General features: G+C 36.2%; 1 protein-coding gene and 1 long non-coding RNA gene across 9 annotated transcripts in view; one reads left to right on the forward strand and one right to left on the reverse strand.

Moving 5' to 3' along the window:
* The window catches only part of Ralyl (RALY RNA binding protein-like), a 710633-nt gene that overhangs the window by 155876 nt on the left and 539866 nt on the right, over window positions 1-14891 (forward strand). The window lies entirely within an intron of this gene.
* Window positions 1-14891, reverse strand: part of 4930539N22Rik (RIKEN cDNA 4930539N22 gene) — a 55727-nt gene that overhangs the window by 30392 nt on the left and 10444 nt on the right. Inside the window, exons 2-3 of the long non-coding RNA NR_040598.1 lie at window positions 9418-9581; window positions 6859-7037 (exon numbers count right to left, since the gene is read on the reverse strand). This is a non-coding gene — a long non-coding RNA (RIKEN cDNA 4930539N22 gene). The remainder of the gene's footprint in view (window positions 1-6858; window positions 7038-9417; window positions 9582-14891) is intronic.

Genomic DNA, 14891 nt, shown 5'->3' on the forward strand with positions numbered 1-14891 from the left:
TTCTAGCTGAGTACTTCAAAGTCTCTCAGTTTCTAAATATTTTTAAGTGTTGGTCTCAGTTTCTAAGTATTTTTAAGTGTTGGTTTCTGTTAATTATCATCTACTAAATTAGGAAGCTTCTCTGATAAGGGTCAAATGTTGTACTATGATCTATGGGAGTAATTTTATTACTATGTTCCTTTAGCAAAGTATTAATATTCGTTTTATTCCTTGGTCCCATGACCTATCTAGTCTCAGATTCTTGGCCACTTTAACACTGTCAGAGTGGGACATTCTCTTCCCCCATTATATATTAACTCCATTTAGATCCATTTAGATTCTTATCATTATATATACATGCTAGGTTTCTGTGTAGCTTTTCAAAAAGCCTTTAGTATTTGTTTTCCCTCAGTATATTCCACCTGTGAGCAATTAATGGAGATTCAGAAAGGAATGTATAGAGCCTAGAAATAAAGGCTGAAAGGGATTATATTAAAAGAATGGGGTGGGGGATTGAATCAACACCATGAGACCTAAATATATGGAGAAACCAGTTGGCTTTCTTTTTTTTCACATCACAAAATTAGAATGGAAGGCTAGACTATTACTTTCTTATTTTCACAAGTGTTTGAATGCATATTTGATTTAGTTCAATGTTGTTAGGAAATTAAAATTGCATTATTTTTCTGATGATGTTTCCATCATATTATAGTCAGTATAGAAATTGTGGTAATAATTCCAGCTCATTGAGGAAACATAGCTTTAGAAATGAGTGTGGTTCCCTGACTTTGTACTTGAAATAGTCATCTTTCTTCTTTTTTTAAACAGAGATACTGCATTTTGTGTATTCAAATATCTTTAAAGGAATATTTAATTCAGTATTGAGTGAAAAGAAGCTACAGAAGATTATTCATCCATGTAGACACAATTATATTGTAGCGGATAATGGATTTGTGTTATTCTTAATGTCTATACATGGCTACAGTGAGGCTGAAATTGTTTTTATAACTTTTCAGTACATTGAACGAAAGAAAAGTATGACAGCAGAAAGCATCTGATAAATTAAATGTGACATGTTTTTTATCCATATAAAATGGTTTCTGAGCAGCTGGTAATTGTGAATATTTCAGCAGTCATTTTTGATGTGGAATGCTTCTTCTATGTTCAACTCTAATGAATTGTGAGTTGTACTTCATCAAATTGACAGTTTCCTTACTTTTGTAAATAGGCATGTGATACACCTGGTAAATGCTCTGGAAAGATTTTCCACTCACCTTTTAAATGCATGAACATTCTCTTCTCTCTATCTAGTGTACATATCACCACCAACTTTTTCTTGAGAGGAGGATGATATAAAGAAAGGATGACACTCATTAGCACTTACTAAATTTCAAGTGTCATAGTGGATACTGTAATATATTATATTCAGTCTGTATTTATCACAACTCCTGTGAGGACAAAGGAAAATGTGAATAGTAAACAGGAGAGTAAAGAAGCTGTAGATTTCATAAACTGTCGGTAGTAAGTTTTGTCTTTGTTGCTTTTTAAAATATTTTTTTTATTTTATTTTAAGAAAAGCATGATGCCTTCAATGCCTCTATCACTTACACATCTCATGAACACTTTTAGGATATGATCATCGACTGTAGTTATATGAAACAAAATTTACTCCCATTCCAATTTTATTGCTCAGGGAGTCTATAGAAAAGATGCTACCAAGTGGGGTGAACATTTTTATTTTATTTTATTCATTTATATATGAACATACAAAATAACGTGCTTCATTATGGTAATCTGTCTTTTGTATGTTTTGGTGATCTTCCTCTCCCATTCACCGGTCATATTCCTCTACCCCTTCCATGTGTTCCCTTTCCTCCATACATGAACCCCATACTTCCTTAATGGTAAATGTATGTCCCTTTGTCTCCTCTCCTATCCGTTAAAGACCTTCTTTCTGGCAAAGCACTTTCTCTCCTTTCAGGACCCACTCTCTTCTCACTTATACAAAAATTAAAATCTAGAATCTGCACACAAGAGAAAAAAACGTGGTGTTTGTCTTTCTGAATCCAGTTTACCTTGTTTAACAATGTCTTGTTCCATCTGTTGTCTTGCAAATGTCATGATTTTATTTTCTTTAATCTCCAAGTGAGATTTTACTTTGTATCAGTAACGTATTTTATTTATCCATATATTTAGTGATGGGCATCATGGCTGTTTCCATCATATACTAGGGCATACTGAAACAGCATACATGGATGTGGAGGAAGTTTTGTTTTACATTGACTCCATTGCCTTTACATACATGCCCAAGAATGGTGTAACTTGCTGGTTCATAATGTTGTTCTATTACTCGTGTTGTAAGAAACCTTCATAATGTTTTCCATAGCATCCACCATTGCATACTCCTTCCATCAGTGAATAAAGACCCCCTTCCTTTCAGTCTCTAAAGAATTCGTTCTCCTCTTTTAAAAATTTTTTTCTCAATGATGAGCATTCTGACTGTAATGACAGGAGATCTAAAGGTAGTTTTAATATCAATCCACTTGTGGCTGTAAATTTTGAACCCTTCTAATATTTACAGGACCTTTGTACTTCTTTTCCTTTTTTATTCTTTTTTTAAATACTGTCTATTCAATACATTAGGTCATTTATGGATAATAAGATATATTTTATGAGTATTTTTTTCAATTTTATATATTCTGAATAGTAATCGTCTGTTTGAATTGCAACAAGCAAAGATTTTCTCCTGTTCTTGGTTTTCTTGTTTTGGCTTTCTCCTGTTTCTCCTTTTTCCTGTTCTTGGCTTTCTCCTGTTCTTGATTTTCTGTTTAGTCGGTTGATAGTATGCTTCGTACTGCAGAAGCTTTTTAATTATCTGTTAAACCATTTGTGTAGGATTTTTTTTTTGTTATTGGGATTCTGTTCAGAAAGTTCTTGATTGTCCTATCTCATAGTATTTTTTGTAGCTGTTTCAGTAGCGATGTGAGAATTATAGGAAAATGTAAGAAACATCTATAAAGAAGAGGTGAACAACTATAAAACTGTATATTCACTTGGTGTCTTTCCCTCTCAGTTTTCTCATCTGCTGTATTTAGAACAGAATAGGTCCTTATATGTTATAGAATTGTAGTCATGAAGGTATGATCGCATACACAAGAACAGTACTAGTAACAAGACTGAGCCTTACCACATAAATGGAATAGGAACACAGGCAGATATAAACATACGCAAATGTGAATACACACACAGGCATACACAGACACATACAGACACACACACACACACACACACACACGCACACCTGTAAAGAAACCCTGCACATTCAGCTGATGCACTCTATAGGATACTGGTCTTTACTTGGGTAATCATTAAACAAAATAACAAAGGGACAAACAGGTAAGCTTTGTACAAAACAGGACCAAGCAATTGTCTTTGAATTCTATTTTCTGAGATAAATATTTAATACATCACATAAAAAAATTAAACATGACCTAAAAACTTCAGTACTAAAAGAAATGAGTGCCTGATATCTGAGAAGTCACTGAAGTAGATGTTTATATTCAAGGGGTGATGAGAAAACCAAATGGCTGCACTGGCCCACTGTATTGACAAGCGCTTGGTCTGTGCTTTCTGCCCAGGCACTGTAGGCTGTGTGTGGCACAGTGGCTCCAGATAGCCAGCAAATGTGGCATCATGCCATTATTTCTGCATCTTTGGCTGATATTTTGTAAAGTCTGGTGATCCATTTGTCTGCCTTCCTTTGGTGTATCAGTCTATCACAGAAAAAGAAATGGTTAGTGGAAAATTTATTTTTGATTGTGTATTGATTCTTGTCAGCACTGTGTGTGTTTGTGTGTTTATGTGTACACTGTATATACATAGTTTATACAAGTATATACACACACAGCTCCAGTAAGGTTCAACTTTGGGCGCTGTTAAAAGTTTTAACTAGAAATCATGGCTAATTATGCAAAATTGTTATTCTCAAGGGTTCAAAAACTATACAAATTAATAGAATACCCAGACACTGATTATGTGCTGGTCATCAAAGAAGTGAAGAATGAAATTATTCTATAAACAGAGGAACCAGCATATTGATGCTGTGAATCCTGGTGTTAAGGCATAATTTCTGACAAACGTGTATTTTAAAGTTATAGTACTGCAAGCTACTCTTTACAAGAATTCAAAGAAAATCCTCTCAAAGAAATGTACACAGGATATTTACTGTCAATAGGCTTATATTCCTAGAAAATTGTATTTATATTTGTATGATATATTAGTTTTATTGGGCTTTTACAATTTGTGGGATTTTAGTAGATCTTCCCCAGCACAGATAAGCTCTGTTCTGCTTACTGAAAGTATCAGATACAAATCCCTTGCACTTGGAAAAGCAAATAGAGTGCATAGATTTATCAATCCTGACACTGCGGCCTTTCTTCCCAGCTCAGCAAGGTCTTACCCAAATAATATTAAACTGGAAAAGCAGGACAATGGAAAAGTAAACAATCTTGCATCCTACAGCAGAATATTGTAAAGCTGTCTGTGAACTAATTCTGTACTTTTTTTCCTTGTTCTTAATTCTCCAAATTTAGAAAAATCTTATAAATAGAAAGCTCTTCCTTTGAAGCAAGGTTGGTGCTTCACCTGTAGTCATGGATGTGTCAGAACTCCTGGGGGTCAAGCTGCAGCTGGGTGTGGACTGAGTGGGTAGGGATCCTGAGCACAGGTTCAGCTCCTTCCTGGGCCCAGGTGCTCTAGATACATGTGTAGCAGAGGATGGCCTTATCTAACATCAATGGGAAGGGAGGCCCTTGGTCCTGTGGAGGTTGGATGCCCAGCATAGGAGGATGATAGAACTGTGAGGCAGGAGTGGGTGAGTGGAGGATCACCCTCATAGAGGCAAGGAGAGGTGGGAGAGGGGGATGGAGTGGGGGGCTTACGGAGGGATAACCGGGAAGGGGCATACCATTTGAAATGTAAACAAATATAATGATTGATAAAAATATAAATAAATAAATAAATAAATAAATAAATAGCAATATTGAACCAGAATTATTCATGATGGAAGACTAAATAAAAATAAAACTTTAAATAAAATGGTGAAGGTAAATGTATGTGACAAACACTGAGCTATAGCAGTTATATAGCTGATGATGTATAGGAAGCCCTAACTTGTTTATTGTGACAATGAGTTGCCTGATACATCGTTTCTCTTTTTAATTTAATTTAATTATTTAATATATATTTATTTTTACTTATTCATGTTACATCCTCCCGCTCATTACCACTCCCCAGGTCACGTCCTTTAATCCTTCCACCCACACACCTACACCTTCTCCTCTGAGGGAGTGGGGGATCAGGTGTGAGCCACATGTGCCTGATCAGTTACCCTAATGGCTTTCAACTGCTTTTGGTTTTGTTAGAGTAACAAAGGCCTTGTCAGACTTACATACTAATAACATATTTTGACTTTTATCTTACTTTTACATAAATCATATTCATACATAATTAAAGAATGCACAGTAAAGTTAGAATGTGTAAACAATACTGAATGGTTAAAGATGCTCATTAGCATATCTATAACCATAAATATCCATAATTTATTACCTATTTCTGCTGCTTCCACTGTGAGCAATATGTCTCTCCTACTCCACATTCACCTATGTCTTCAAGGTCACTACTCTGTCCTGATATCTCTGCATTAAACTTCTACATATTACATATGAACAACCACCTACTTTGACTCTGTTTTATATCTTGTTCATTTTACTTAAGACCTCAAGGATTATCGGCATTGACACAAACATCATTTTCTTTTGTCTCAAGGCTTGGTCACAATTCCTCATTATGCATACAGCACATATTCTTCTTGCATACCATCACTCTCAGACATTTAAGAGTGATTATATCTTTTGGCTACTGTGAGCATGAAATTTCAAATAATCCTACAGCATACTGATATAATCTTTATGTGGTTTCTGGATCATGTATGTCTCATTATGTTGTGGAAGTTCCATATAAGGTTATTTACGTTTCAAACAAAAATTTCCAAGCATAATTGTTCTATTTTTCTTGTATGCAGAAGACAATCAGAATATATTTAGGACAAACAGCAAAGAAAATTCCCAGCTATAGCTTTCTAACTACGGGTACTGAGTGGGAAGCTCATTGAAAGCTGTCACTAGTGGTTCATTCTTAAACACTGTGTTCTGCTCACTAGCCACTCCTATGTTTATCTCCTCCATTACTGTTCTGACAGCCAAGACTTGTGTGCTGCAGTGTTTCCACACCAGGCTGTGTGTACCTGGAGGGCAAACCACTTGGTCACATTTCTATGCATCAATAGGCTTTCCTATGGGGATTAGCCCCATACCAGATGTTCAGTGACTATTGGGATAATAAAATATCCTGAACTTTTAAGAAAGTATACGACAAGTTGATGACAGATGTTCTTCCAGAATAAGCTAAGTGAGATGATGGGCAGCATTAGATGCTTTCATAATCATGACAAAGATTGAATGAACACCTGAACTCTGTCAAAGGACAGTTTTAATAATTTTGCTGGATTTTGGTATACCATTGGTTATATTTATGAAGGGTGTATCCTTTTTTAATATTAGGGAATTAATAAATATTAATTTAGTAATGGCTTTCTTTTTATATGTTATGTATTATTAGAAAGTTTCATACATATATAAAATATATTTAAATCAGAGTTATCACCACCCATCTCTACCTTTTCCTTGGCCTTTTTATACCCATCTCAAACCCATGCCCTCTTTTAAATACCTGCAGAGTATAATTAGTGCCCCTACTGCCCATATAAGCCTTGTTACTAAGCTATTAACTAGAGCATGTTTAACCATTCTGGAACCATACCTCTAATAAAATTGATTCCCCCTTCCTCAATAACAACAAACTGTCAACTGCCAATAGCTTCTGAGCATGGACTTGGAACTCATGTATCTTTCTCCATCCATACTGTAAAGATGCTGACTTGATCTTGTATAGGCAACTACTGATATGTCGCGGACCAGCCCCAGTTGGCCTCCCTCAATCTGCGGAAGAAATACGGGTTCCAGATAGGCGGGCAAGGAGTTGGTGAGAAAAGGGTGACAAACAGACACGAACACAAGGTAGTGTGTTATCTGAATGCAATTTGTCTCAAAGCAAGCAGTCTTATAAGTGACTTTTACACAAAACAGGAATGCGTACTAATAGCTAACAGGAACCAACTGGGATACAATTCAATGTTACAACTGGGATCAAAAGCAGCCCCACCTAAGGTCAGCTTAATCTTAGAAGCCAGAGGCAAGGACTTCATGCCCTTGTCATAGTTCCTATTCCAGTCTATTGTATAGTCCACCTTCCCCCTAGGCCATTGTAAATTCCTGTGTACGGGAGTAACTCAGCTATCTATAGTTCTAAGTATTACTCTAGTTCCTTCTTAGACCACAACCTTCCTTCTTCCTAGATAATTGTAAATTCTTGCATATATCTGAGATTTCTAACTCTATGTAGTAAATGCTGTAAGAAATCATGCAAGACCCTCCACACTATCGCAGGGACAAATCTGGAGCATTGTAGCTATGGGAATGCCAAATTTCCAGAAGACTAAGTTTCCGTGAACTTTTCGCCTCGGGACTGTGTCCAGGTTTTTGGGGCCTGTCACACATGTTACTAGTACAGTGGATGTAGCAGTGATACTCAAGTTCATGAGCTCATTGGTTCTGTCATGTGCAAAGAGCATAATTTGTCCTAATATTCCCCAATCTCAGTGTCTTCCAGTCCTTCGGCCTCCACTTCTAGGAGGGGCTTTAGTGCAGATTTCATATTTTTGATAAAAATTGCAATGACACTAATTTTCAGCATTTAGACCAGTTGTGAGTCTGTATTAACCACTGTCTGCACAAAGACACTAGGTAGAGCATCATTAATCTATGTGTACAAACCTATGTATCAGAAGACAGTTTTGTAGTATGTTTTTGTTTTTAAAAAATATAGTATAATGTTCTCTAGGGAATATGAGCTTCCATGTCACAAGTACTTGTGCAAATTTATTATACTGTACATGGGTATATTCCTGTAGAAGACTCCTTAAACCTAATCAAAAAGTGATTGGCTAATCTTAATATTCATGCCACTATTTTATCCATTGATACATCTTTCAAAGCTGGTTGTTAGTTATTCTAGCATATAGGATTCACAATTCAGTAAAAGTGTTGATGAACTATCCATACTTCCTAATTGAAAACAACATTAACATTTTAAGTACAAAGTTAATTATTTTTAATATATGTAGTAGGTCACAGAATCTGTAGAATTATTTGGAAAAGCTATCTCCAAGAGATATGGCTAGAAGCACATCACACTACTTATATCAGAAGAATTAAGCTTGTAGCTGTGAAAGAATGTGAAGTAACAAGTCACCCAGCACCAGAAGGAAGTCTTCTGATGTAAAATTTGATTGTGCATAGCTTTTGTACTCAGATACCCCTATAGTACCCTGAAATTCATAACAAAATAGAAACTATTTTCACCCTGTTACAAGTATCTTTTTAACCTGGTTCTTTTTTTTTTTTTTTTTTTTTGAGGAGGGGAGGCAAGATCACACAACTATATTTTATAATATAGAGAACATGAGAATATTAAAACTCATGTTCAGAATTATTTTTAATCACAAAAGGACTTTTCTGAAGATAGCATGAAGTCCTATATGGGCAGTGACAACCACACTTAGAACCCTGTACACTTATATTGTCCACATTCCCTCTTTTACACAACCTCTATTCCAGAATTCATTCTCTGTGGTCTGAAATATTTACTGGACTTCAAGTTCAACTTCAAGAATATATATATATATACATATTCTTGTGGATACATAGAGTAGCTTTTGTAATATATATTGTTGAAGTTGACTTGATACTAAGTTGATCTACTAGGGATGAAAATAAAGAATTTAGAAAAAACACTGGCAGGGAAATAAGTAAAATGAAGCCTTTGAAATGTTGCTTTCAAACCACAGAACCAGTAAAGGTTACAAAGGCACATTTATAAAAGCACTTCTCCATTCATAATGACAAGGATCTCCATGTTATTAGAATTGTGACAATACTTCCAAATAAGCAAAATGCAAGAAAACTCTCCAGCATCAAATAATGAGGAATAATTAAGGGCAAGTAGGCTTGTGTAAACTGAAATACGATAATTGGGGGCAGGATCTGGAGAACTATTTGAAAGAGAGGAATATGAGTTATTTCTATGCTCAAAAAACCTTTTCCAGCTCTCTTTGTTCAGTGGAAAAATGGAGTTCTTCTGGAGGGAGACGTAAATCTTCACTCTGAGAAACTCTGGTAGAGCCATACCAACATGGTTTGCTATAAGCAGTGTTACAGGGATGTATCAGTACCCAGTTAATAACTCAAATTGATTGCTTACTTTATAGGAGGCTCTGGGTCCAACTCCAGCAGCACACAAAGTGTGCGTGGTCATATTCACTTGTGATCCCAGCACTTGATTAATGGAAGAAGGATTTAGAAGTTCAAGGACATTCTCCAAAGCACAGGCAATTCAAAGCTACCCTAGGTTAGAGACCTTGTCCCCTGAGGGAAAAAAGAATAATGAATTTAGTTCCATATGAAATAGATAATGATGCTATGCTCTAATTTAGTTCATTGATCTTGGAATATGTATTGATGACATTTATTAGTTTATGATAATTTTGTTTTTGGCAAATTTCATACATGCATGCAATGCATTTTGATTATAATCACCTGCCATTCTACCCTCCAGTTCCTTTCAGATTTGCCACTTGTGTCCCTTTCCCAACTACACATCATTCTTCTTTAAAACAAACAAACAAACAAACAAACAAAAACAACAACAACAACAAATGAATGCTGCCTTTGTGTGCATTGGGATGTGTCCAGACATTGCAGCATACCCCTAAAGAAAACTGCCTCTCCCAACCCCAGCATCCATCAAATGTCACTTTCAACTCAGAAGTGGGGCTCACGTCCTCCGCCAGCACACATGTGAGCATTTCTCTTTGCTTTATCTTATGCAGGACTTTGCAGGCATCCTCACCTGCTCTAAGTTTGTAAGTAAGGAGCTCCTGTCATGACAAATAAAAGCACTGTTCAGCTCTGGACTTCCTTGACTTCCTGATCTTATAACCCTTGCCCTAATCTGAGATATTTTCTATATGCCTTGATGTGGAAAAGTATGGTATAGATGTCCCTCCAGGGGCTGAGCACTCCATAGAGGTTTATTTTAAACCTGAACTCTGTAATAAGGGAATCTTTATTTTAAAAATTGATCAATGATAGATTATTTTGACAGAATTCATGAGTTCTGAAGCACAAGAGGATATTTATAGTCCTTGGAGATGTAGAAATTCTATTCTACTGTATTGGTAATGAGTTGGCATTTGAAATATATCTACAATATCCTTAGAATGGACTGACTGGCTGTTTCTGAATGCAGCCTGTTTCAGCTTTGGCCTCTTAACGGTCTCTCATGATATGAATCTCTTGTTCACCAGTTCTGTCAGCTTTTTTTCTTTTTTTCTTTTCATTTGATTTGTCGTGCGTAAGGTAGCCATTTTGGACTTCATTGCTATTTGTATCCATTAGATAATAGGAATCAGATCTTCACAACTTCATCCAAAGTTCTACAAACTAAAGCCAATAGTACATCTGATACCACAGTGATACCACAGTGTTTAGACTCATGCACTGTCTCCTACATTTGTAAGAGTCTTTTGTTATTTAAATACACTGATTAAATTTGCAGTTTATGTAAAAAAATTATTTAATCTCCTAGAGACTGAATGGGAAGGGAGTGAGCACTTGAAAGGTGACCTAAAGAAGTTAATTTCACAGCATGAAGTAATTGTTAATTTCAGGAGAGATATGTGTATAAGTGTGATTCTCACCCACAGAGGAGATTGTGCATGTGAGAGCTTGCTTCTTTGACCTTAAAGCAAGTTAAATTGAGAAAGCTACCCAATTAGGGAAATGTTATCTACTAATATATTTTAAATTTGATTATTTCCTTATTCATGGGACTATTGGAAGATCCTCCCATTTCTAATTTATTATTCCATTTCTAATCTTACAAACACCATCTTAAATTCTAAAGAAGAGGTCCCTCCTATTTTTTCAGTTAGATATTTTGTTTTCTGTTTATAACCTTACTATTCAGAACGTCTGAAAAACCAAGATGCCTTCTACAAGTGACCTTTCATGTTGCACACATTTCATTTTAAAAATAGGGCTTCCTGATCTCCATGACAGGGACAACAGGGTAACCTGGAAGAGTCCTTGTGAGGATCCAGTACCAATGGTGTAGCCGAAGCCTTGTCCCAGACCAATGACTCATTACAATGAACATTTGCAAGTGAAGCTGTGTCGACAGAGAGCTATACTGTGGGGCACACAGTGACACGCACTGCAGCACACTACTGGCAGTTTCTATGCTTTGTTTTGTTTAATTTGTACTTCTTTCTTTCTTTCTTTCTTTCTTTCTTTCTTTCTTTCTTTCTTGTGAGGTGGTTGCAAAAGCAGAGGGAAGATAGAGGGGATGGGCAGATGACAGGGACTAGGGTTCATGATGTGAAACTCACAAAGAATCAATCAGCCCAACTTGGGATCCATCTTAGGCATGGCTAGGCACCAAGGCCTGACACTATTACTGATACTATGATGTGCTTACAGATATAAGCCTTGCATGGCTTTCCTCTGAGAGACTCTACCTACAGTTGACCAAGACAGATGCAGATACTTACTTACATGCAACCATTAAACTGAAGTTGGGAACCCCTATAGCTGAATTAGGAGAAGGATTGAAAAAGCTGAAGGAGAGGGCTACCCCATAGGAAGACCATCAGTTTCAATGTACCTGAATCTTGGGAGCTTCCAGAGACTGTTCCACCAACCAAGCAGCAGCAAACAGTCAACCAGGCTCTCTGAGGTCCACAAATACATAAATAGCAGAGGACTGTGTGGTTTAGCCTCAGGGGGAGAAGATGTGCCTACTACTTTAGAGACTTGAGGCCCCAGGGAAGGGGATGCCTGGTGGAGGAGCACCCTCTCAGATTCAAGGGGGAGGAGGAATAGGATGAGGGACTGTGGAAAGGGGAACCAGAGGAGAGCAACTGCTGATATGTAAGCTAATAAAATAATTAAAAAAAAGAATTCCACCATAAAAAATAGAAAAAAAATAGAACTTTTCTTAGTAATGAATAAAAAAAATAATAGTGAGAGTTAGTAAATGGCAGAAAAACATTTAAAGGCACTTTAAAATTCAAATACAACATACAAATAAAATTAGAGTGTATAAATTGACACTTTATGTGCTTTTTGTGATACATAAATTGTTGGTAGTACTTTATTCCACATCTTAAAGATAGAAAATTGAGTATAAAATTTTAAAATAATTTCTCTAGTAGCAGGTAGTCAAAACTATATAAATAGATCTACTTTGTATTTAAACTTTTTAAAAAACCCAAACTGCTGGCAGCACTGAAAGGGAACTGCTGCATGTTGTTGTAGAAAATGGAATGTGGCCAGCTGCCCATCAATGCATACTCTAGAACACGCAACCTGCTAGCTATGGTTGCAAAGCTCTGAATGAAGAATCTCCTACTGTTTAATGTTGTCTACTTCTTACAACCTACAGCTTAGATAATGAAATAGAGGTTTAGAATGTGAGTCATGTCTTCCTCATAAGCAGCAAGTCTAGCACCTAGACACATCCAACTAACTGGAAATGCCACACCTCTGAATTGTACAAACAGATTATATCTACTAGGGAAATAGTTTGAAATAAAAATCTTTCCACAAACCCAAAGCTGATACATTTCCAATTGCTTAGTCACCTGCTAGAATTTCCTGTAGTTTTTTAGGGTTTGTCAGCATCTGGGAGACATTTCACCCGTTTTGATTTTACAAAGGCAAGTAATTTGCTAAGCACACTCCTTAGTACATATAAGAACTGTTCTCCCAGGTTATTGTCATGAATTTGACAAGTGTTCATTTAGTGTGTACAATGTCTCAGACAGTCTTTTAAGTACTAGAGAATATAACGACCAAACTCTGGCTTGAGTTGAACTTCTGCAGTTTTTCTTTCATTATTTATTCTGTTCTAGTGATTCACTACCAGAACTGCTTTGATTTTATATGTATATTCCATCTACCTTCACTTATTCCTGCTACCTTTTGTACCCCTGTGGGATCAGTTGAGTTTGACTCATTTTCATTCCTCACATACCGCCTAACACACTAGTATTCCCAGGACACACACTGTTAAACTTTTCTCAGTCACAGACTTATGACAAACACTTCCCTAAAATCCATCTCTCTACTGAAATAGACTCCAGCTGTGACAATGTTTATAATTTCTCTGAAGCTGGAAATTTTCATCAGGTTTCTACTTTTAGAAATGCAAATCTGTGATTAATCAATGAGTCACTCTGAATGTATGATTCATTCCTTGGTTGTAGAGCATGCTAAGACACATTGCAAGGTGTGAAACTGAGGATGCTCTTCCTGGCTTATGGAAATGATGTCAATCTCTGGAAATGTGGGGTCAGGGCAGTTTCAGAGGGCTGAGAGTTTTTCCATGAACAGGTTTAACAGTGGTATGTAATGGTTTTACGAGCATGAGACTTTTATACAAGCCTCAATGAGAAACATAAATACTTTCATTCATATTTAGTAAAGGAAAAGGGCCATAAAGTATTTTTGGTATTTGTTTGATGTATGCATGTGTAATTCTCATGGGTGTGTGAACCCATGTATAGGATGATGTCCTGAGTGTGTACCTATGAAAGTCAGAGGTAAATCTTAGGTGTTTTCTTCTGTTACTACCCTAAATTTGAAACAGAATATCTTAACCCAACACAGAGGTTGCCATTTCTGGTAGATTGGCTGGCCATAAAGAGCAGGAATCCACGTGTCTGTTTCCCCATGCTGGGTTTGCAAACATGTGCCACCACACTCAACTTTTTAATGCTTTTATGTTTTTGTTGTTGTTTTGAGATATACATTCTGGTCTTCTTTCCCTACTTTACCTACTGATCTTTCTCCCCAATGTCCATTCCTGTAAGATATACTTTTTCCTATTTGAAAGCTATTGTGTAGCACCAACGAATATGAGATTCTAGGTTTTAAAATGCAGTCATGTTTGTCACTAGGTAGCCTGGTATGTTTTAAATTAAGAGAAACTTATTGACTAGTTATAGAAAAGGCTGTGTATAGGTCTTCATTTGCATGATTGAGGGGATTCCATATATAATAATTATTTTTAATTATATAATTTATATTAAATTTATATAATTTATATTTTATATAAATAATAGTAATTATTATAGATAATAATCATATGAACTTTGAAAACTATGTTCACTTGTAATTTAATTCTGGGTACAATGCCCTTTCTCCAAAGTCCATCTCTGCACAAGTCTCATTTAAAGTAAAATAGAGAACTGAGTTTGGACTGTGCTTGTGGGTTTCTTCTTCATGTTGTTCCTGTTGTATGACCCTGGTTGAATTAAGCTCTGTACAGCACACAGCAAACCTTCTAAGAAATTTCCTCCTATTTTTACTGGCTCTTCACATCCAATGTTAGAGAAGATCTTCCTAAGATACACCTACTGAGTTCTCATTCTCTTGGAAAATTCTTGATCCTCCTCTAAGATTTTCTAAGTCAGTATTTACTACTGTGGATTTTTTCTGTTATGTGATTAATTCTTATTGAAAACAGCTTTCTCTCTCAAAGTTTCTTCCAATTGTTCTGCAGGTTGAATCCCCATATCCACCCAAGTGGGTTCCCCTATCCTAGTAGTCAGGGAGAAATCCTGACTCTGGGAAGTGTTGCTTAGCCCACAGTGGGATAATTATTTTTTCATT

Source organism: Mus musculus, chromosome 3, assembly GCF_000001635.26.
Source record: "Mus musculus strain C57BL/6J chromosome 3, GRCm38.p6 C57BL/6J".
Classification (NCBI taxonomy): Eukaryota; Metazoa; Chordata; class Mammalia; order Rodentia; family Muridae; genus Mus; species Mus musculus.